The following is a 21,504-nucleotide window of genomic DNA, read 5'->3' on the forward strand; positions in this document are numbered from 1 at the left end:
TCCTGCCCGCAGGCCTTGTGAAATTCAGCCGGCAGTGCAGCTGCTCGGCCGCCGCTGCTGCCATCCAAAGCACGCCCAGAGCGAGCCCCGGCCAGGGGGAAGCCAGGGAAGCGCCTGGCCCGCGCGGCCACAGCTCTGCCGCCGCCAGGCAAAGGTGGGAGGGCGCAGCCTGGGGCCTTAGAGAGCATCGGCACTCACTGCATAACGTGCGGCCCTGGGAAAATGGGCTCTCCGTGTTACTGCTAAACACGGCCTCCCATAAACTAGTTGACAGTGCAAGAAATACATTTTATTTCTTCATTTGTTTCCTGTAAAAATGTCTTACACCGAAAAGTCCATCAAGTACGTCACTTTTGAAACAAGGGAAACTTTTTTTATTGATTTATTTACAGATTCTAGCATCTTAAAAAAAAGAACAGCTTGCAAACATTGAAGCAAAACAAAGGTTTAATTGAGTAAAGTACTATGGAGATTACAAAGAACAAGACCTTTAGTGGATATCATATCACATTTAGATAGCATTACATTTTCTACTTTCATAGCTCCAAGTTCTACGTGCTATTGACGAACAGCTTTACTAATATTCTTATTTCATGAAGATATTCTTTACAATATTCTTTAAAATATTCTTATATTCTATTCTTAAAAGGAAAACTTCTTAAACATCTAGATACAATCTGCATTTGGAAAGGTAAAATATCTAGTCTAACAATGAATACTATGCTATGGCCTAGAATAAACCTGTGCACCTTGACACAGCATTACATTTGCTACTTTTATTGAACTTCTTCCTATTTATGAACAATTTTACTTCTATTCCTGTACTATTTTTCTTATATTCCTATTCCCTATACCTAAAATAAAAACTTCCTAAACGTCTAAAATACAATCTGGTTTTGGGAAGGTAAAAACATAAAGCCTGGGAAAGAATACATCCAGTGTATTCCTTGGATGCAGTTCTGTCCCAAAGTTTCTTGTGGGAAGGGCTTGGCAGATGCATTGACCGTCCCTTCAATCCCGTGTCCTCTGAATTCTGCGTGTCCTTCAGAACGAGACACGGATCCGGAGGCCTAACGTCATCCAGCCTGTCACCATAGGCTGCATCCTCCTTCTCCTCCTCCTCCTCCTCCTCTTCCTCTTCCTCCTCCTCCTTTTCTTCCTTCCGGGCTCTGGTGGAGTTTCTCCGCCGTCTGAGCCATCGTCGTAGCCAGGGTCGCCGTGCCTGGGCAGCCAGTAGGCGGCAAAGAGCACGAGCAGCACCTCTGCAGAGACCCAGAACCACCACTGCTGGCAGGCCGAGAGCCACAGGCTCTCCTGGGCGCTTTCGGGCTCCTCCTGGCTGCGCTGCAGCATCTCCAGCCGCAGGGCCATCTCCTGGCTGCGCTGCTCCTCGCGCTGCAGCATCTCCAGCACCAGCGCCATCTCCCGGCTGTGCTGCTCCTCTTGCTGCCGCAGGAGCTCCAGCACCAGGGACATCTCCTGTCTGTGCTGCACCTCGTGCTGCTGCAGGAGCTCCTCGGTCACCTGCATGCTCGGGTCATTCATCGGCACCAGGAAGTGCAAGACGCTCAGCAGCGCCGTGATTTGGGTGAAGATCCCAGCCATGGTCTGCAGGGAGAGGGACAGAAGGGGCTCAGCAGGGCTGCCAGGGACATGGCTCCTGGGCTAGTGGGGCAGGACATGCAGGGCCCTGGCAATGGATGGCAGAGGGAGCTCAAGGGAAAGCTCGGGCCACATCCCTGCGGCCCCACTGCACCTGGCACCCGCTCTGCCCACGCTGGCCCCTGCACCCTCAGCCCAGCCCCAAAGCCCCCCATGGCAGCCGCTGCTGCCCGCCCAGGCCTTGTCCAGCAGAGCCTTCCTCACGCTGCCGCACTCACCGCTGCCTCGAGCCGCACTGAGAGTCAGCGCTGCCGGCCGCTGTCCTGGAGCTCCCGGCGACGGTTCCATGGCTTGGCCTCCGTGATGTCACAGGCCATGGAAGCCAACGGCACAGCCTGGCCATGGAGCCCAAGGGCACAGCCTGGCCATGGCCGTTGGCCCTGGCTCTGCTGCAGGCAGGCCACCCAGCACCTGCCATCCACGGACCTGAGAGTCCTGCAGGCACCTTCTAGTGCCTCTATTGCTGCTGTCTCTAACAACTCATAAGATGTAGCATTAAATCCCAAGGATATTTTATGTTCCAAACTACTCAAAGACCATGATCCAGACCCAGCAGCCTTTGAACTGCAGAGTAAGCTCAGCTTTGAGCTGAATAAGTCCATGCTCTTGTGCTACAATAATCGTTCTCCAAACCAGAAATCTCTAGAAACATTCCCTTTACTGTGGTCTTGTCATTCGCGAAACCAGAAATCTATAGAAATCTTCCCATAACTGTGGCCTCTAACCCCCGATGTAAGCCAAGGTGCAATGAATATACACACACATGCATATATTCTGTTGGAACATTTTCTGTATTTATCTCCAAAGATAACATTTTGTCATGGCAGGAAAAAATCCCAGGGACTTTGCCACCAGGTTTAAATAGGTACTTGAAAGTTCTTAGAGGCAGATGGACATGTAAGGGCTCTGCTCTTCAGAAATATGAACCTAGTTTAATAATGATGATTCCTACCCCCACCAAAGCAAACTAAGTTGCATCAGTAAGTGAAAATTAAATGCAGAAACAAACAGATGAAATGTCATAAGCTGCAATATTATGAAAGTGACTTAGCTTGCTTTCTTTTAAGTGGGTCAGCGTGTTGCCAAGACAATGTTTAGGCCCGACCGCATGAGGCAAAAAAATAACTGATGATGAGGAGCTACAAAGTTGCTGAACCCTGCCGGGCTGCCCAGGACCCTGAGGAACAAAGGCGGCGCCAAAGCCCTCCCAAGATGGTGCCCGCGTGGGGGGAGGCAGAGGGGCAATGGCGGACAAACCCCCCCCTGGGCTCAGCCTTTGCCCGAACACAAAACCGGGCAGCTGCCGGAGCTGCTGCAGCACTTGTGGAGCAGCAGGTGGCAATCTGTGGCACTGCCTGGGAGCTGCGGCCCCTCGGCGTGAGGCTCGCCCGGAGCCACGGCGCTGTCTGTGCGGGGTCGGTGCTGCCGCCCGCTGCCCTCTGCAGCCCCGCCCGGGCTCCATCGCTGCCGCTGCGGGGGGAAGAACGGCTCTCAGCAGGCACCCAAAGGGCCCCGACAGCTCGGGCCCCGTCCTGCCCGCAGGCCTTGTGAAATTCAGCCGGCAGTGCAGCTGCTCGGCCGCCGCTGCTGCCATCCAAAGCACGCCCAGAGCGAGCCCCGGCCAGGGGGAAGCCAGGGAAGCGCCTGGCCCGCGCGGCCACAGCTCTGCCGCCGCCAGGCAAAGGTGGGAGGGCGCAGCCTGGGGCCTTAGAGAGCATCGGCACTCACTGCATAACGTGCGACCCTGGGAAAATGGGCTCTCCGTGTTACTGCTAAACACGGCCTCCCATAAACTAGTTGACAGTGCAAGAAATACATTTTATTTCTTCATTTGTTTCCTGTAAAAATGTCTTACACCGAAAAGTCCATCAAGTACGTCACTTTTGAAACAAGGGAAACTTTTTTTATTGATTTATTTACAGATTCTAGCATCTTAAAAAAAAGAACAGCTTGCAAACATTGAAGCAAAACAAAGGTTTAATTGAGTAAAGTACTATGGAGATTACAAAGAACAAGACCTTTAGTGGATATCATATCACATTTAGATAGCATTACATTTTCTACTTTCATAGCTCCAAGTTCTACGTGCTATTGACGAACAGCTTTACTAATATTCTTATTTCATGAAGATATTCTTTACAATATTCTTTAAAATATTCTTATATTCTATTCTTAAAAGGAAAACTTCTTAAACATCTAGATACAATCTGCATTTGGAAAGGTAAAATATCTAGTCTAACAATGAATACTACGCTATGGCCTAGAATAAACCTGTGCACCTTGACACAGCATTACATTTGCTACTTTTATTGAACTTCTTCCTATTTACGAACAATTTTACTTCTATTCCTGTACTATTTTTCTTATATTCCTATTCCCTATACCTAAAATAAAAACTTCCTAAACGTCTAAAATACAATCTGGTTTTGGGAAGGTAAAAACATAAAGCCTGGGAAAGAATACATCCAGTGTATTCCTTGGATGCAGTTCTGTCCCAAAGTTTCTTGTGGGAAGGGCTTGGCAGATGCATTGACCGTCCCTTCAATCCCGTGTCCTCTGAATTCTGCGTGTCCTTCAGAACGAGACACGGATCCGGAGGCCTGACGTCATCCAGCCTGTCACCGTAGGCTGCATCCTCCTTCTCCTCCTCCTCCTCCTCCTCTTCCTCTTCCTCCTCCTCCTTTTCTTCATTCCGGGCTCTGGTGGAGTTTCTCCGCCGTCTGAGCCATCGTCGTAGCCAGGGTCGCCGTGCCTGGGCAGCCAGTAGGCGGCAAAGAGCACGAGCAGCACCTCTGCAGAGACCCAGAACCACCACTGCTGGCAGGCCGAGAGCCACAGGCTCTCCTGGGTGCTTTCGGGCTCCTCCTGGCTGCGCTGCAGCATCTCCAGCCGCAGGGCCATCTCCTGGCTGCGCTGCTCCTCGCGCTGCAGCATCTCCAGCACCAGCGCCATCTCCCGGCTGTGCTGCTCCTCTTGCTGCCGCAGGAGCTCCAGCACCAGGGACATCTCCTGTCTGTGCTGCACCTCGTGCTGCTGCAGGAGCTCCTCGGTCACCTGCATGCTCGGGTCATTCATCGGCACCAGGAAGTGCAAGACGCTCAGCAGCGCCGTGATTTGGGTGAAGATCCCAGCCATGGTCTGCAGGGAGAGGGACAGAAGGGGCTCAGCAGGGCTGCCAGGGACATGGCTCCTGGGCTAGTGGGGCAGGACATGCAGGGCCCTGGCAATGGATGGCAGAGGGAGCTCAAGGGAAAGCTCGGGCCACATCCCTGCGGCCCCACTGCACCTGGCACCCGCTCTGCCCACGCTGGCCCCTGCACCCTCAGCCCAGCCCCAAAGCCCCCCATGGCAGCCGCTGCTGCCCGCCCAGGCCTTGTCCAGCAGAGCCTTCCTCACGCTGCCGCACTCACCGCTGCCTCGAGCCGCACTGAGAGTCAGCGCTGCCGGCCGCTGTCCTGGAGCTCCCGGCGACGGTTCCATGGCTTGGCCTCCGTGATGTCACAGGCCATGGAAGCCAACGGCACAGCCTGGCCATGGAGCCCAAGGGCACAGCCTGGCCATGGCCGTTGGCCCTGGCTCTGCTGCAGGCAGGCCACCCAGCACCTGCCATCCACGGACCTGAGAGTCCTGCAGGCACCTTCTAGTGCCTCTATTGCTGCTGTCTCTAACAACTCATAAGATGTAGCATTAAATCCCAAGGATATTTTATGTTCCAAACTACTCAAAGACCATGATCCAGACCCAGCAGCCTTTGAACTGCAGAGTAAGCTCAGCTTTGAGCTGAATAAGTCCATGCTCTTGTGCTACAATAATCATTCTCCAAACCAGAAATCTCTAGAAACATTCCCTTTACTGTGGCCTCTAACCCCCGATGTAAGCCAAGGTGCAATGAATATACACACACATGCATATATTCTGTTGGAACATTTTCTGTATTTATCTCCAAAGATAACATTTTGTCATGGCAGGAAAAAATCCCAGGGACTTTGCCACCAGGTTTAAATAGGTACTTGAAAGTTTTTAGAGGCAGATGGACATGTAAGGGCTCTGCTCTTCAGAAATATGAACCTAGTTTAATAATGGTGACTCCTACCCCCACCAAAGCAAACTAAGTTGCATCAGTAAGTGAAAAATTAAATGCAGAAACAAACAGATGAAATGTCATAAGCTGCAATATTATGAAAGTGACTTAGCTTGCTTTTTTTTAAGTGGGTCAGCGTGTTGCCAAGACAATGTTTAGGCCCGACCGCATGAGGCAAAAAAATAACTGATGATGAGGAGCTACAAAGTTGCTGAACCCTGCCGGGCTGCCCAGGACCCTGAGGAACAAAGGCGGCGCCGAAGCCCTCCCAAGATGGCGCCCGCGTGGGGGGAGGCAGAGGGGCAATGGCGGACAAACCCCCCCCTGGGCTCAGCCTTTGCCCGAACACAAAACCGGGCAGCTGCCGGAGCTGCTGCAGCACTTGTGGAGCAGCAGGTGGCAATCTGTGGCACTGCCTGGGAGCTGCGGCCCCTCGGCGTGAGGCTCGCCCGGAGCCACGGCGCTGTCTGTGCGGGGTCGGTGCTGCCGCCCGCTGCCCTCTGCAGCCCCGCCCGGGCTCCATCGCTGCCGCTGCGGGGGGAAGAACGGCTCTCAGCAGGCACCCAAAGGGCCCCGACAGCTCGGGCCCCGTCCTGCCCGCAGGCCTTGTGAAATTCAGCCGGCAGTGCAGCTGCTCGGCCGCCGCTGCTGCCATCCAAAGCACGCCCAGAGCGAGCCCCGGCCAGGGGGAAGCCAGGGAAGCGCCTGGCCCGCGCAGCCACAGCTCTGCCGCCGCCAGGCAAAGGTGGGAGGGCGCAGCCTGGGGCCTTAGAGAGCATCGGCACTCGCTGCATAACGTGCGGCCCTGGGAAAATGTGCTCTCCGTGTTACTGCTAAACACGGCCTCCCATAAACTAGTTGACAGTGCAAGAAATACATTTTATTTCTTCATTTGTTTCCTGTAAAAATGTCTTACACCGAAAAGTCCATCAAGTACGTCACTTTTGAAACAAGGGAAACTTTTTTTATTGATTTATTTACAGATTCTAGCATCTTAAAAAAAAGAACAGCTTGCAAACATTGAAGCAAAACAAAGGTTTAATTGAGTAAAGTCCTATGGAGATTACAAAGAACAAGACCTTTAGTGGATATCATATCACATTTAGATAGCATTACATTTTCTACTTTCATAGCTCCAAGTTCTACGTGCTATTGACGAACAGCTTTACTAATATTCTTATTTCATGAAGATATTCTTTACAATATTCTTTAAAATATTCTTATATTCTATTCTTAAAAGGAAAACTTCTTAAACATCTAGATACAATCTGCATTTGGAAAGGTAAAATATCTAGTCTAACAATGAATACTACGCTATGGCCTAGAATAAACCTGTGCACCTTGACACAGCATTACATTTGCTACTTTTATTGAACTTCTTCCTATTTATGAACAATTTTACTTCTATTCCTGTACTATTTTTCTTATATTCCTATTCCCTATACCTAAAATAAAAACTTCCTAAACGTCTAAAATACAATCTGGTTTTGGGAAGGTAAAAACATAAAGCCTGGGAAAGAATACATCCAGTGTATTCCTTGGATGCAGTTCTGTCCCAAAGTTTCTTGTGGGAAGGGCTTGGCAGATGCATTGACCGTCCCTTCAATCCCGTGTCCTCTGAATTCTGCGTGTCCTTCAGAACGAGACACGGATCCGGAGGCCTGACGTCATCCAGCCTGTCACCGTAGGCTGCATCCTCCTTCTCCTCCTCCTCCTCCTCCTCTTCCTCTTCCTCCTCCTCCTTTTCTTCCTTCCGGGCTCTGGTGGAGTTTCTCCGCCGTCTGAGCCATCGTCGTAGCCAGGGTCGCCGTGCCTGGGCAGCCAGTAGGCGGCAAAGAGCACAAGCAGCACCTCTGCAGAGACCCAGAACCACCACTGCTGGCAGGCCGAGAGCCACAGGCTCTCCTGGGCGCTTTCGGGCTCCTCCTGGCTGCGCTGCAGCATCTCCAGCCGCAGGGCCATCTCCTGGCTGCGCTGCTCCTCGCGCTGCAGCATCTCCAGCACCAGCGCCATCTCCCGGCTGTGCTGCTCCTCTTGCTGCCGCAGGAGCTCCAGCACCAGGGACATCTCCTGTCTGTGCTGCACCTCGTGCTGCTGCAGGAGCTCCTCGGTCACCTGCATGCTCGGGTCATTCATCGGCACCAGGAAGTGCAAGACGCTCAGCAGCGCCGTGATTTGGGTGAAGATCCCAGCCATGGTCTGCAGGGAGAGGGACAGAAGGGGCTCAGCAGGGCTGCCAGGGACATGGCTCCTGGGCTAGTGGGGCAGGACATGCAGGGCCCTGGCAACGGATGGCAGAGGGAGCTCAAGGGAAAGCTCGGGCCACATCCCTGCGGCCCCACTGCACCTGGCACCCGCTCTGCCCACGCTGGCCCCTGCACCCTCAGCCCAGCCCCAAAGCCCCCCATGGCAGCCGCTGCTGCCCGCCCAGGCCTTGTCCAGCAGAGCCTTCCTCACGCTGCCGCACTCACCGCTGCCTCGAGCCGCACTGAGAGTCAGCGCTGCCGGCCGCTGTCCTGGAGCTCCCGGCGACGGTTCCATGGCTTGGCCTCCGTGATGTCACAGGCCATGGAAGCCAACGGCACAGCCTGGCCATGGAGCCCAAGGGCACAGCCTGGCCATGGCCGTTGGCCCTGGCTCTGCTGCAGGCAGGCCACCCAGCACCTGCCATCCACGGACCTGAGAGTCCTGCAGGCACCTTCTAGTGCCTCTATTGCTGCTGTCTCTAACAACTCATAAGATGTAGCATTAAATCCCAAGGATATTTTATGTTCCAAACTACTCAAAGACCATGATCCAGACCCAGCAGCCTTTGAACTGCAGAGTAAGCTCAGCTTTGAGCTGAATAAGTCCATGCTCTTGTGCTACAATAATCGTTCTCCAAACCAGAAATCTCTAGAAACATTCCCTTTACTGTGGTCTTGTCATTCGCGAAACCAGAAATCTATAGAAATCTTCCCATAACTGTGGCCTCTAACCCCCGATGTAAGCCAAGGTGCAATGAATATACACACACATGCATATATTCTGTTGGAACATTTTCTGTATTTATCTCCAAAGATAACATTTTGTCATGGCAGGAAAAAATCCCAGGGACTTTGCCACCAGGTTTAAATAGGTACTTGAAAGTTTTTAGAGGCAGATGGACATGTAAGGGCTCTGCTCTTCAGAAATATGAACCTAGTTTAATAATGATGATTCCTACCCCCACCAAAGCAAACTAAGTTGCATCAGTAAGTGAAAATTAAATGCAGAAACAAACAGATGAAATGTCATAAGCTGCAATATTATGAAAGTGACTTAGCTTGCTTTTTTTTAAGTGGGTCAGCGTGTTGCCAAGACAATGTTTAGGCCCGACCGCATGAGGCAAAAAAATAACTGATGATGAGGAGCTACAAAGTTGCTGAACCCTGCCGGGCTGCCCAGGACCCTGAGGAACAAAGGCGGCGCCGAAGCCCTCCCAAGATGGCGCCCGCGTGGGGGGAGGCAGAGGGGCAATGGCGGACAAACCCCCCCCTGGGCTCAGCCTTTGCCCGAACACAAAACCGGGCAGCTGCCGGAGCTGCTGCAGCACTTGTGGAGCAGCAGGTGGCAATCTGTGGCACTGCCTGGGAGCTGCGGCCCCTCGGCGTGAGGCTCGCCCGGAGCCACGGCGCTGTCTGTGCGGGGTCGGTGCTGCCGCCCGCTGCCCTCTGCAGCCCCGCCCGGGCTCCATCGCTGCCGCTGCGGGGGGAAGAACGGCTCTCAGCAGGCACCCAAAGGGCCCCGACAGCTCGGGCCCCGTCCTGCCCGCAGGCCTTGTGAAATTCAGCCGGCAGTGCAGCTGCTCGGCCGCCGCTGCTGCCATCCAAAGCACGCCCAGAGCGAGCCCCGGCCAGGGGGAAGCCAGGGAAGCGCCTGGCCCGCGCGGCCACAGCTCTGCCGCCGCCAGGCAAAGGTGGGAGGGCGCAGCCTGGGGCCTTAGAGAGCATCGGCACTCACTGCATAACGTGCGGCCCTGGGAAAATGGGCTCTCCGTGTTACTGCTAAACACGGCCTCCCATAAACTAGTTGACAGTGCAAGAAATACATTTTATTTCTTCATTTGTTTCCTGTAAAAATGTCTTACACCGAAAAGTCCATCAAGTACGTCACTTTTGAAACAAGGGAAACTTTTTTTATTGATTTATTTACAGATTCTAGCATCTTAAAAAAAAGAACAGCTTGCAAACATTGAAGCAAAACAAAGGTTTAATTGAGTAAAGTACTATGGAGATTACAAAGAACAAGACCTTTAGTGGATATCATATCACATTTAGATAGCATTACATTTTCTACTTTCATAGCTCCAAGTTCTACGTGCTATTGACGAACAGCTTTACTAATATTCTTATTTCATGAAGATATTCTTTACAATATTCTTTAAAATATTCTTATATTCTATTCTTAAAAGGAAAACTTCTTAAACATCTAGATACAATCTGCATTTGGAAAGGTAAAATATCTAGTCTAACAATGAATACTACGCTATGGCCTAGAATAAACCTGTGCACCTTGACACAGCATTACATTTGCTACTTTTATTGAACTTCTTCCTATTTATGAACAATTTTACTTCTATTCCTGTACTATTTTTCTTATATTCCTATTCCCTATACCTAAAATAAAAACTTCCTAAACGTCTAAAATACAATCTGGTTTTGGGAAGGTAAAAACATAAAGCCTGGGAAAGAATACATCCAGTGTATTCCTTGGATGCAGTTCTGTCCCAAAGTTTCTTGTGGGAAGGGCTTGGCAGATGCATTGACCGTCCCTTCAATCCCGTGTCCTCTGAATTCTGCGTGTCCTTCAGAACGAGACACGGATCCGGAGGCCTAACGTCATCCAGCCTGTCACCATAGGCTGCATCCTCCTTCTCCTCCTCCTCCTCCTCCTCTTCCTCTTCCTCCTCCTCCTTTTCTTCCTTCCGGGCTCTGGTGGAGTTTCTCCGCCGTCTGAGCCATCGTCGTAGCCAGGGTCGCCGTGCCTGGGCAGCCAGTAGGCGGCAAAGAGCACGAGCAGCACCTCTGCAGAGACCCAGAACCACCACTGCTGGCAGGCCGAGAGCCACAGGCTCTCCTGGGCGCTTTCGGGCTCCTCCTGGCTGCGCTGCAGCATCTCCAGCCGCAGGGCCATCTCCTGGCTGCGCTGCTCCTCGCGCTGCAGCATCTCCAGCACCAGCGCCATCTCCCGGCTGTGCTGCTCCTCTTGCTGCCGCAGGAGCTCCAGCACCAGGGACATCTCCTGTCTGTGCTGCACCTCGTGCTGCTGCAGGAGCTCCTCGGTCACCTGCATGCTCGGGTCATTCATCGGCACCAGGAAGTGCAAGACGCTCAGCAGCGCCGTGATTTGGGTGAAGATCCCAGCCATGGTCTGCAGGGAGAGGGACAGAAGGGGCTCAGCAGGGCTGCCAGGGACATGGCTCCTGGGCTAGTGGGGCAGGACATGCAGGGCCCTGGCAATGGATGGCAGAGGGAGCTCAAGGGAAAGCTCGGGCCACATCCCTGCGGCCCCACTGCACCTGGCACCCGCTCTGCCCACGCTGGCCCCTGCACCCTCAGCCCAGCCCCAAAGCCCCCCATGGCAGCCGCTGCTGCCCGCCCAGGCCTTGTCCAGCAGAGCCTTCCTCACGCTGCCGCACTCACCGCTGCCTCGAGCCGCACTGAGAGTCAGCGCTGCCGGCCGCTGTCCTGGAGCTCCCGGCGACGGTTCCATGGCTTGGCCTCCGTGATGTCACAGGCCATGGAAGCCAACGGCACAGCCTGGCCATGGAGCCCAAGGGCACAGCCTGGCCATGGCCGTTGGCCCTGGCTCTGCTGCAGGCAGGCCACCCAGCACCTGCCATCCACGGACCTGAGAGTCCTGCAGGCACCTTCTAGTGCCTCTATTGCTGCTGTCTCTAACAACTCATAAGATGTAGCATTAAATCCCAAGGATATTTTATGTTCCAAACTACTCAAAGACCATGATCCAGACCCAGCAGCCTTTGAACTGCAGAGTAAGCTCAGCTTTGAGCTGAATAAGTCCATGCTCTTGTGCTACAATAATCGTTCTCCAAACCAGAAATCTCTAGAAACATTCCCTTTACTGTGGTCTTGTCATTCGCGAAACCAGAAATCTATAGAAATCTTCCCATAACTGTGGCCTCTAACCCCCGATGTAAGCCAAGGTGCAATGAATATACACACACATGCATATATTCTGTTGGAACATTTTCTGTATTTATCTCCAAAGATAACATTTTGTCATGGCAGGAAAAAATCCCAGGGACTTTGCCACCAGGTTTAAATAGGTACTTGAAAGTTTTTAGAGGCAGATGGACATGTAAGGGCTCTGCTCTTCAGAAATATGAACCTAGTTTAATAATGATGATTCCTACCCCCACCAAAGCAAACTAAGTTGCATCAGTAAGTGAAAATTAAATGCAGAAACAAACAGATGAAATGTCATAAGCTGCAATATTATGAAAGTGACTTAGCTTGCTTTTTTTTAAGTGGGTCAGCGTGTTGCCAAGACAATGTTTAGGCCCGACCGCATGAGGCAAAAAAATAACTGATGATGAGGAGCTACAAAGTTGCTGAACCCTGCCGGGCTGCCCAGGACCCTGAGGAACAAAGGCGGCGCCGAAGCCCTCCCAAGATGGCGCCCGCGTGGGGGGAGGCAGAGGGGCAATGGCGGACAAACCCCCCCCTGGGCTCAGCCTTTGCCCGAACACAAAACCGGGCAGCTGCCGGAGCTGCTGCAGCACTTGTGGAGCAGCAGGTGGCAATCTGTGGCACTGCCTGGGAGCTGCGGCCCCTCGGCGTGAGGCTCGCCCGGAGCCACGGCGCTGTCTGTGCGGGGTCGGTGCTGCCGCCCGCTGCCCTCTGCAGCCCCGCCCGGGCTCCATCGCTGCCGCTGCGGGGGGAAGAACGGCTCTCAGCAGGCACCCAAAGGGCCCCGACAGCTCGGGCCCCGTCCTGCCCGCAGGCCTTGTGAAATTCAGCCGGCAGTGCAGCTGCTCGGCCGCCGCTGCTGCCATCCAAAGCACGCCCAGAGCGAGCCCCGGCCAGGGGGAAGCCAGGGAAGCGCCTGGCCCGCGCGGCCACAGCTCTGCCGCCGCCAGGCAAAGGTGGGAGGGCGCAGCCTGGGGCCTTAGAGAGCATCGGCACTCACTGCATAACGTGCGGCCCTGGGAAAATGGGCTCTCCGTGTTACTGCTAAACACGGCCTCCCATAAACTAGTTGACAGTGCAAGAAATACATTTTATTTCTTCATTTGTTTCCTGTAAAAATGTCTTACACCGAAAAGTCCATCAAGTACGTCACTTTTGAAACAAGGGAAACTTTTTTTATTGATTTATTTACAGATTCTAGCATCTTAAAAAAAAGAACAGCTTGCAAACATTGAAGCAAAACAAAGGTTTAATTGAGTAAAGTACTATGGAGATTACAAAGAACAAGACCTTTAGTGGATATCATATCACATTTAGATAGCATTACATTTTCTACTTTCATAGCTCCAAGTTCTACGTGCTATTGACGAACAGCTTTACTAATATTCTTATTTCATGAAGATATTCTTTACAATATTCTTTAAAATATTCTTATATTCTATTCTTAAAAGGAAAACTTCTTAAACATCTAGATACAATCTGCATTTGGAAAGGTAAAATATCTAGTCTAACAATGAATACTACGCTATGGCCTAGAATAAACCTGTGCACCTTGACACAGCATTACATTTGCTACTTTTATTGAACTTCTTCCTATTTATGAACAATTTTACTTCTATTCCTGTACTATTTTTCTTATATTCCTATTCCCTATACCTAAAATAAAAACTTCCTAAACGTCTAAAATACAATCTGGTTTTGGGAAGGTAAAAACATAAAGCCTGGGAAAGAATACATCCAGTGTATTCCTTGGATGCAGTTCTGTCCCAAAGTTTCTTGTGGGAAGGGCTTGGCAGATGCATTGACCGTCCCTTCAATCCCGTGTCCTCTGAATTCTGCGTGTCCTTCAGAACGAGACACGGATCCGGAGGCCTAACGTCATCCAGCCTGTCACCATAGGCTGCATCCTCCTTCTCCTCCTCCTCCTCCTCCTCTTCCTCTTCCTCCTCCTCCTTTTCTTCCTTCCGGGCTCTGGTGGAGTTTCTCCGCCGTCTGAGCCATCGTCGTAGCCAGGGTCGCCGTGCCTGGGCAGCCAGTAGGCGGCAAAGAGCACGAGCAGCACCTCTGCAGAGACCCAGAACCACCACTGCTGGCAGGCCGAGAGCCACAGGCTCTCCTGGGCGCTTTCGGGCTCCTCCTGGCTGCGCTGCAGCATCTCCAGCCGCAGGGCCATCTCCTGGCTGCGCTGCTCCTCGCGCTGCAGCATCTCCAGCACCAGCGCCATCTCCCGGCTGTGCTGCTCCTCTTGCTGCCGCAGGAGCTCCAGCACCAGGGACATCTCCTGTCTGTGCTGCACCTCGTGCTGCTGCAGGAGCTCCTCGGTCACCTGCATGCTCGGGTCATTCATCGGCACCAGGAAGTGCAAGACGCTCAGCAGCGCCGTGATTTGGGTGAAGATCCCAGCCATGGTCTGCAGGGAGAGGGACAGAAGGGGCTCAGCAGGGCTGCCAGGGACATGGCTCCTGGGCTAGTGGGGCAGGACATGCAGGGCCCTGGCAATGGATGGCAGAGGGAGCTCAAGGGAAAGCTCGGGCCACATCCCTGCGGCCCCACTGCACCTGGCACCCGCTCTGCCCACGCTGGCCCCTGCACCCTCAGCCCAGCCCCAAAGCCCCCCATGGCAGCCGCTGCTGCCCGCCCAGGCCTTGTCCAGCAGAGCCTTCCTCACGCTGCCGCACTCACCGCTGCCTCGAGCCGCACTGAGAGTCAGCGCTGCCGGCCGCTGTCCTGGAGCTCCCGGCGACGGTTCCATGGCTTGGCCTCCGTGATGTCACAGGCCATGGAAGCCAACGGCACAGCCTGGCCATGGAGCCCAAGGGCACAGCCTGGCCATGGCCGTTGGCCCTGGCTCTGCTGCAGGCAGGCCACCCAGCACCTGCCATCCACGGACCTGAGAGTCCTGCAGGCACCTTCTAGTGCCTCTATTGCTGCTGTCTCTAACAACTCATAAGATGTAGCATTAAATCCCAAGGATATTTTATGTTCCAAACTACTCAAAGACCATGATCCAGACCCAGCAGCCTTTGAACTGCAGAGTAAGCTCAGCTTTGAGCTGAATAAGTCCATGCTCTTGTGCTACAATAATCGTTCTCCAAACCAGAAATCTCTAGAAACATTCCCTTTACTGTGGTCTTGTCATTCGCGAAACCAGAAATCTATAGAAATCTTCCCATAACTGTGGCCTCTAACCCCCGATGTAAGCCAAGGTGCAATGAATATACACACACATGCATATATTCTGTTGGAACATTTTCTGTATTTATCTCCAAAGATAACATTTTGTCATGGCAGGAAAAAATCCCAGGGACTTTGCCACCAGGTTTAAATAGGTACTTGAAAGTTCTTAGAGGCAGATGGACATGTAAGGGCTCTGCTCTTCAGAAATATGAACCTAGTTTAATAATGATGATTCCTACCCCCACCAAAGCAAACTAAGTTGCATCAGTAAGTGAAAATTAAATGCAGAAACAAACAGATGAAATGTCATAAGCTGCAATATTATGAAAGTGACTTAGCTTGCTTTCTTTTAAGTGGGTCAGCGTGTTGCCAAGACAATGTTTAGGCCCGACCGCATGAGGCAAAAAAATAACTGATGATGAGGAGCTACAAAGTTGCTGAACCCTGCCGGGCTGCCCAGGACCCTGACGAACAAAGGCGGCGCCAAAGCCCTCCCAAGATGGTGCCCGCGTGGGGGGAGGCAGAGGGGCAATGGCGGACAAACCCCCCCCTGGGCTCAGCCTTTGCCCGAACACAAAACCGGGCAGCTGCCGGAGCTGCTGCAGCACTTGTGGAGCAGCAGGTGGCAATCTGTGGCACTGCCTGGGAGCTGCGGCCCCTCGGCGTGAGGCTCGCCCGGAGCCACGGCGCTGTCTGTGCGGGGTCGGTGCTGCCGCCCGCTGCCCTCTGCAGCCCCGCCCGGGCTCCATCGCTGCCGCTGCGGGGGGAAGAACGGCTCTCAGCAGGCACCCAAAGGGCCCCGACAGCTCGGGCCCCGTCCTGCCCGCAGGCCTTGTGAAATTCAGCCGGCAGTGCAGCTGCTCGGCCGCCGCTGCTGCCATCCAAAGCACGCCCAGAGCGAGCCCCGGCCAGGGGGAAGCCAGGGAAGCGCCTGGCCCGCGCGGCCACAGCTCTGCCGCCGCCAGGCAAAGGTGGGAGGGCGCAGCCTGGGGCCTTAGAGAGCATCGGCACTCACTGCATAACGTGCGACCCTGGGAAAATGGGCTCTCCGTGTTACTGCTAAACACGGCCTCCCATAAACTAGTTGACAGTGCAAGAAATACATTTTATTTCTTCATTTGTTTCCTGTAAAAATGTCTTACACCGAAAAGTCCATCAAGTACGTCACTTTTGAAACAAGGGAAACTTTTTTTATTGATTTATTTACAGATTCTAGCATCTTAAAAAAAAGAACAGCTTGCAAACATTGAAGCAAAACAAAGGTTTAATTGAGTAAAGTACTATGGAGATTACAAAGAACAAGACCTTTAGTGGATATCATATCACATTTAGATAGCATTACATTTTCTACTTTCATAGCTCCAAGTTCTACGTGCTATTGACGAACAGCTTTACTAATATTCTTATTTCATGAAGATATTCTTTACAATATTCTTTAAAATATTCTTATATTCTATTCTTAAAAGGAAAACTTCTTAAACATCTAGATACAATCTGCATTTGGAAAGGTAAAATATCTAGTCTAACAATGAATACTACGCTATGGCCTAGAATAAACCTGTGCACCTTGACACAGCATTACATTTGCTACTTTTATTGAACTTCTTCCTATTTACGAACAATTTTACTTCTATTCCTGTACTATTTTTCTTATATTCCTATTCCCTATACCTAAAATAAAAACTTCCTAAACGTCTAAAATACAATCTGGTTTTGGGAAGGTAAAAACATAAAGCCTGGGAAAGAATACATCCAGTGTATTCCTTGGATGCAGTTCTGTCCCAAAGTTTCTTGTGGGAAGGGCTTGGCAGATGCATTGACCGTCCCTTCAATCCCGTGTCCTCTGAATTCTGCGTGTCCTTCAGAACGAGACACGGATCCGGAGGCCTGACGTCATCCAGCCTGTCACCGTAGGCTGCATCCTCCTTCTCCTCCTCCTCCTCCTCCTCTTCCTCTTCCTCCTCCTCCTTTTCTTCATTCCGGGCTCTGGTGGAGTTTCTCCGCCGTCTGAGCCATCGTCGTAGCCAGGGTCGCCGTGCCTGGGCAGCCAGTAGGCGGCAAAGAGCACGAGCAGCACCTCTGCAGAGACCCAGAACCACCACTGCTGGCAGGCCGAGAGCCACAGGCTCTCCTGGGTGCTTTCGGGCTCCTCCTGGCTGCGCTGCAGCATCTCCAGCCGCAGGGCCATCTCCTGGCTGCGCTGCTCTTCGCGCTGCAGCATCTCCAGCACCAGGGCCATCTCCCGGCTGTGCTGCTCCTCTTGCTGCCGCAGGAGCTCCAGCACCAGGGACATCTCCTGTCTGTGCTGCACCTCGTGCTGCTGCAGGAGCTCCTCGGTCACCTGCATGCTCGGGTCATTCATCGGCACCAGGAAGTGCAAGACGCTCAGCAGCGCCGTGATTTGGGTGAAGATCCCAGCCATGGTCTGCAGGGAGAGGGACAGAAGGGGCTCAGCAGGGCTGCCAGGGACATGGCTCCTGGGCTAGTGGGGCAGGACATGCAGGGCCCTGGCAATGGATGGCAGAGGGAGCTCAAGGGAAAGCTCGGGCCACATCCCTGCGGCCCCACTGCACCTGGCACCCGCTCTGCCCACGCTGGCCCCTGCACCCTCAGCCCAGCCCCAAAGCCCCCCATGGCAGCCGCTGCTGCCCGCCCAGGCCTTGTCCAGCAGAGCCTTCCTCACGCTGCCGCACTCACCGCTGCCTCGAGCCGCACTGAGAGTCAGCGCTGCCGGCCGCTGTCCTGGAGCTCCCGGCGACGGTTCCATGGCTTGGCCTCCGTGATGTCACAGGCCATGGAAGCCAACGGCACAGCCTGGCCATGGAGCCCAAGGGCACAGCCTGGCCATGGCCGTTGGCCCTGGCTCTGCTGCAGGCAGGCCACCCAGCACCTGCCATCCACGGACCTGAGAGTCCTGCAGGCACCTTCTAGTGCCTCTATTGCTGCTGTCTCTAACAACTCATAAGATGTAGCATTAAATCCCAAGGATATTTTATGTTCCAAACTACTCAAAGACCATGATCCAGACCCAGCAGCCTTTGAACTGCAGAGTAAGCTCAGCTTTGAGCTGAATAAGTCCATGCTCTTGTGCTACAATAATCATTCTCCAAACCAGAAATCTCTAGAAACATTCCCTTTACTGTGGCCTCTAACCCCCGATGTAAGCCAAGGTGCAATGAATATACACACACATGCATATATTCTGTTGGAACATTTTCTGTATTTATCTCCAAAGATAACATTTTGTCATGGCAGGAAAAAATCCCAGGGACTTTGCCACCAGGTTTAAATAGGTACTTGAAAGTTTTTAGAGGCAGATGGACATGTAAGGGCTCTGCTCTTCAGAAATATGAACCTAGTTTAATAATGGTGACTCCTACCCCCACCAAAGCAAACTAAGTTGCATCAGTAAGTGAAAAATTAAATGCAGAAACAAACAGATGAAATGTCATAAGCTGCAATATTATGAAAGTGACTTAGCTTGCTTTTTTTTAAGTGGGTCAGCGTGTTGCCAAGACAATGTTTAGGCCCGACCGCATGAGGCAAAAAAATAACTGATGATGAGGAGCTACAAAGTTGCTGAACCCTGCCGGGCTGCCCAGGACCCTGAGGAACAAAGGCGGCGCCGAAGCCCTCCCAAGATGGCGCCCGCGTGGGGGGAGGCAGAGGGGCAATGGCGGACAAACCCCCCCCTGGGCTCAGCCTTTGCCCGAACACAAAACCGGGCAGCTGCCGGAGCTGCTGCAGCACTTGTGGAGCAGCAGGTGGCAATCTGTGGCACTGCCTGGGAGCTGCGGCCCCTCGGCGTGAGGCTCGCCCGGAGCCACGGCGCTGTCTGTGCGGGGTCGGTGCTGCCGCCCGCTGCCCTCTGCAGCCCCGCCCGGGCTCCATCGCTGCCGCTGCGGGGGGAAGAACGGCTCTCAGCAGGCACCCAAAGGGCCCCGACAGCTCGGGCCCCGTCCTGCCCGCAGGCCTTGTGAAATTCAGCCGGCAGTGCAGCTGCTCGGCCGCCGCTGCTGCCATCCAAAGCACGCCCAGAGCGAGCCCCGGCCAGGGGGAAGCCAGGGAAGCGCCTGGCCCGCGCAGCCACAGCTCTGCCGCCGCCAGGCAAAGGTGGGAGGGCGCAGCCTGGGGCCTTAGAGAGCATCGGCACTCGCTGCATAACGTGCGGCCCTGGGAAAATGTGCTCTCCGTGTTACTGCTAAACACGGCCTCCCATAAACTAGTTGACAGTGCAAGAAATACATTTTATTTCTTCATTTGTTTCCTGTAAAAATGTCTTACACCGAAAAGTCCATCAAGTACGTCACTTTTGAAACAAGGGAAACTTTTTTTATTGATTTATTTACAGATTCTAGCATCTTAAAAAAAAGAACAGCTTGCAAACATTGAAGCAAAACAAAGGTTTAATTGAGTAAAGTCCTATGGAGATTACAAAGAACAAGACCTTTAGTGGATATCATATCACATTTAGATAGCATTACATTTTCTACTTTCATAGCTCCAAGTTCTACGTGCTATTGACGAACAGCTTTACTAATATTCTTATTTCATGAAGATATTCTTTACAATATTCTTTAAAATATTCTTATATTCTATTCTTAAAAGGAAAACTTCTTAAACATCTAGATACAATCTGCATTTGGAAAGGTAAAATATCTAGTCTAACAATGAATACTACGCTATGGCCTAGAATAAACCTGTGCACCTTGACACAGCATTACATTTGCTACTTTTATTGAACTTCTTCCTATTTATGAACAATTTTACTTCTATTCCTGTACTATTTTTCTTATATTCCTATTCCCTATACCTTATATAAAAACTTCCTAAACGTCTAAAATACAATCTGGTTTTGGGAAGGTAAAAACATAAAGCCTGGGAAAGAATACATCCAGTGTATTCCTTGGATGCAGTTCTGTCCCAAAGTTTCTTGTGGGAAGGGCTTGGCAGATGCATTGACCGTCCCTTCAATCCCGTGTCCTCTGAATTCTGCGTGTCCTTCAGAACGAGACACGGATCCGGAGGCCTAACGTCATCCAGCCTGTCACCGTAGGCTGCATCCTCCTTCTCCTCCTCCTCCTCCTCCTCTTCCTCTTCCTCCTCCTCCTTTTCTTCCTTCCGGGCTCTGGTGGAGTTTCTCCGCCGTCTGAGCCATCGTCGTAGCCAGGGTCGCCGTGCCTGGGCAGCCAGTAGGCGGCAAAGAGCACAAGCAGCACCTCTGCAGAGACCCAGAACCACCACTGCTGGCAGGCCGAGAGCCACAGGCTCTCCTGGGCGCTTTCGGGCTCCTCCTGGCTGCGCTGCAGCATCTCCAGCCGCAGGGCCATCTCCTGGCTGCGCTGCTCCTCGCGCTGCAGCATCTCCAGCACCAGCGCCATCTCCCGGCTGTGCTGCTCCTCTTGCTGCCGCAGGAGCTCCAGCACCAGGGACATCTCCTGTCTGTGCTGCACCTCGTGCTGCTGCAGGAGCTCCTCGGTCACCTGCATGCTCGGGTCATTCATCGGCACCAGGAAGTGCAAGACGCTCAGCAGCGCCGTGATTTGGGTGAAGATCCCAGCCATGGTCTGCAGGGAGAGGGACAGAAGGGGCTCAGCAGGGCTGCCAGGGACATGGCTCCTGGGCTAGTGGGGCAGGACATGCAGGGCCCTGGCAACGGATGGCAGAGGGAGCTCAAGGGAAAGCTCGGGCCACATCCCTGCGGCCCCACTGCACCTGGCACCCGCTCTGCCCACGCTGGCCCCTGCACCCTCAGCCCAGCCCCAAAGCCCCCCATGGCAGCCGCTGCTGCCCGCCCAGGCCTTGTCCAGCAGAGCCTTCCTCACGCTGCCACACTCACCGCTGCCTCGAGCCGCACTGAGAGTCAGCGCTGCCGGCCGCTGTCCTGGAGCTCCCGGCGACGGTTCCATGGCTTGGCCTCCGTGATGTCACAGGCCATGGAAGCCAACGGCACAGCCTGGCCATGGAGCCCAAGGGCACAGCCTGGCCATGGCCGTTGGCCCTGGCTCTGCTGCAGGCAGGCCACCCAGCACCTGCCATCCACGGACCTGAGAGTCCTGCAGGCACCTTCTAGTGCCTCTATTGCTGCTGTCTCTAACAACTCATAAGATGTAGCATTAAATCCCAAGGATATTTTATGTTCCAAACTACTCAAAGACCATGATCCAGACCCAGCAGCCTTTGAACTGCAGAGTAAGCTCAGCTTTGAGCTGAATAAGTCCATGCTCTTGTGCTACAATAATCGTTCTCCAAACCAGAAATCTCTAGAAACATTCCCTTTACTGTGGTCTTGTCATTCGCGAAACCAGAAATCTATAGAAATCTTCCCATAACTGTGGCCTCTAACCCCCGATGTAAGCCAAGGTGCAATGAATATACACACACATGCATATATTCTGTTGGAACATTTTC

Source organism: Melozone crissalis, unplaced genomic scaffold (genome assembly GCF_028551555.1).
Source record: "Melozone crissalis strain CALT ecotype California unplaced genomic scaffold, PUWL_Pcris_2 ptg000007l_1, whole genome shotgun sequence".
NCBI classification, from domain to species: Eukaryota; Metazoa; Chordata; class Aves; order Passeriformes; family Passerellidae; genus Melozone; species Melozone crissalis.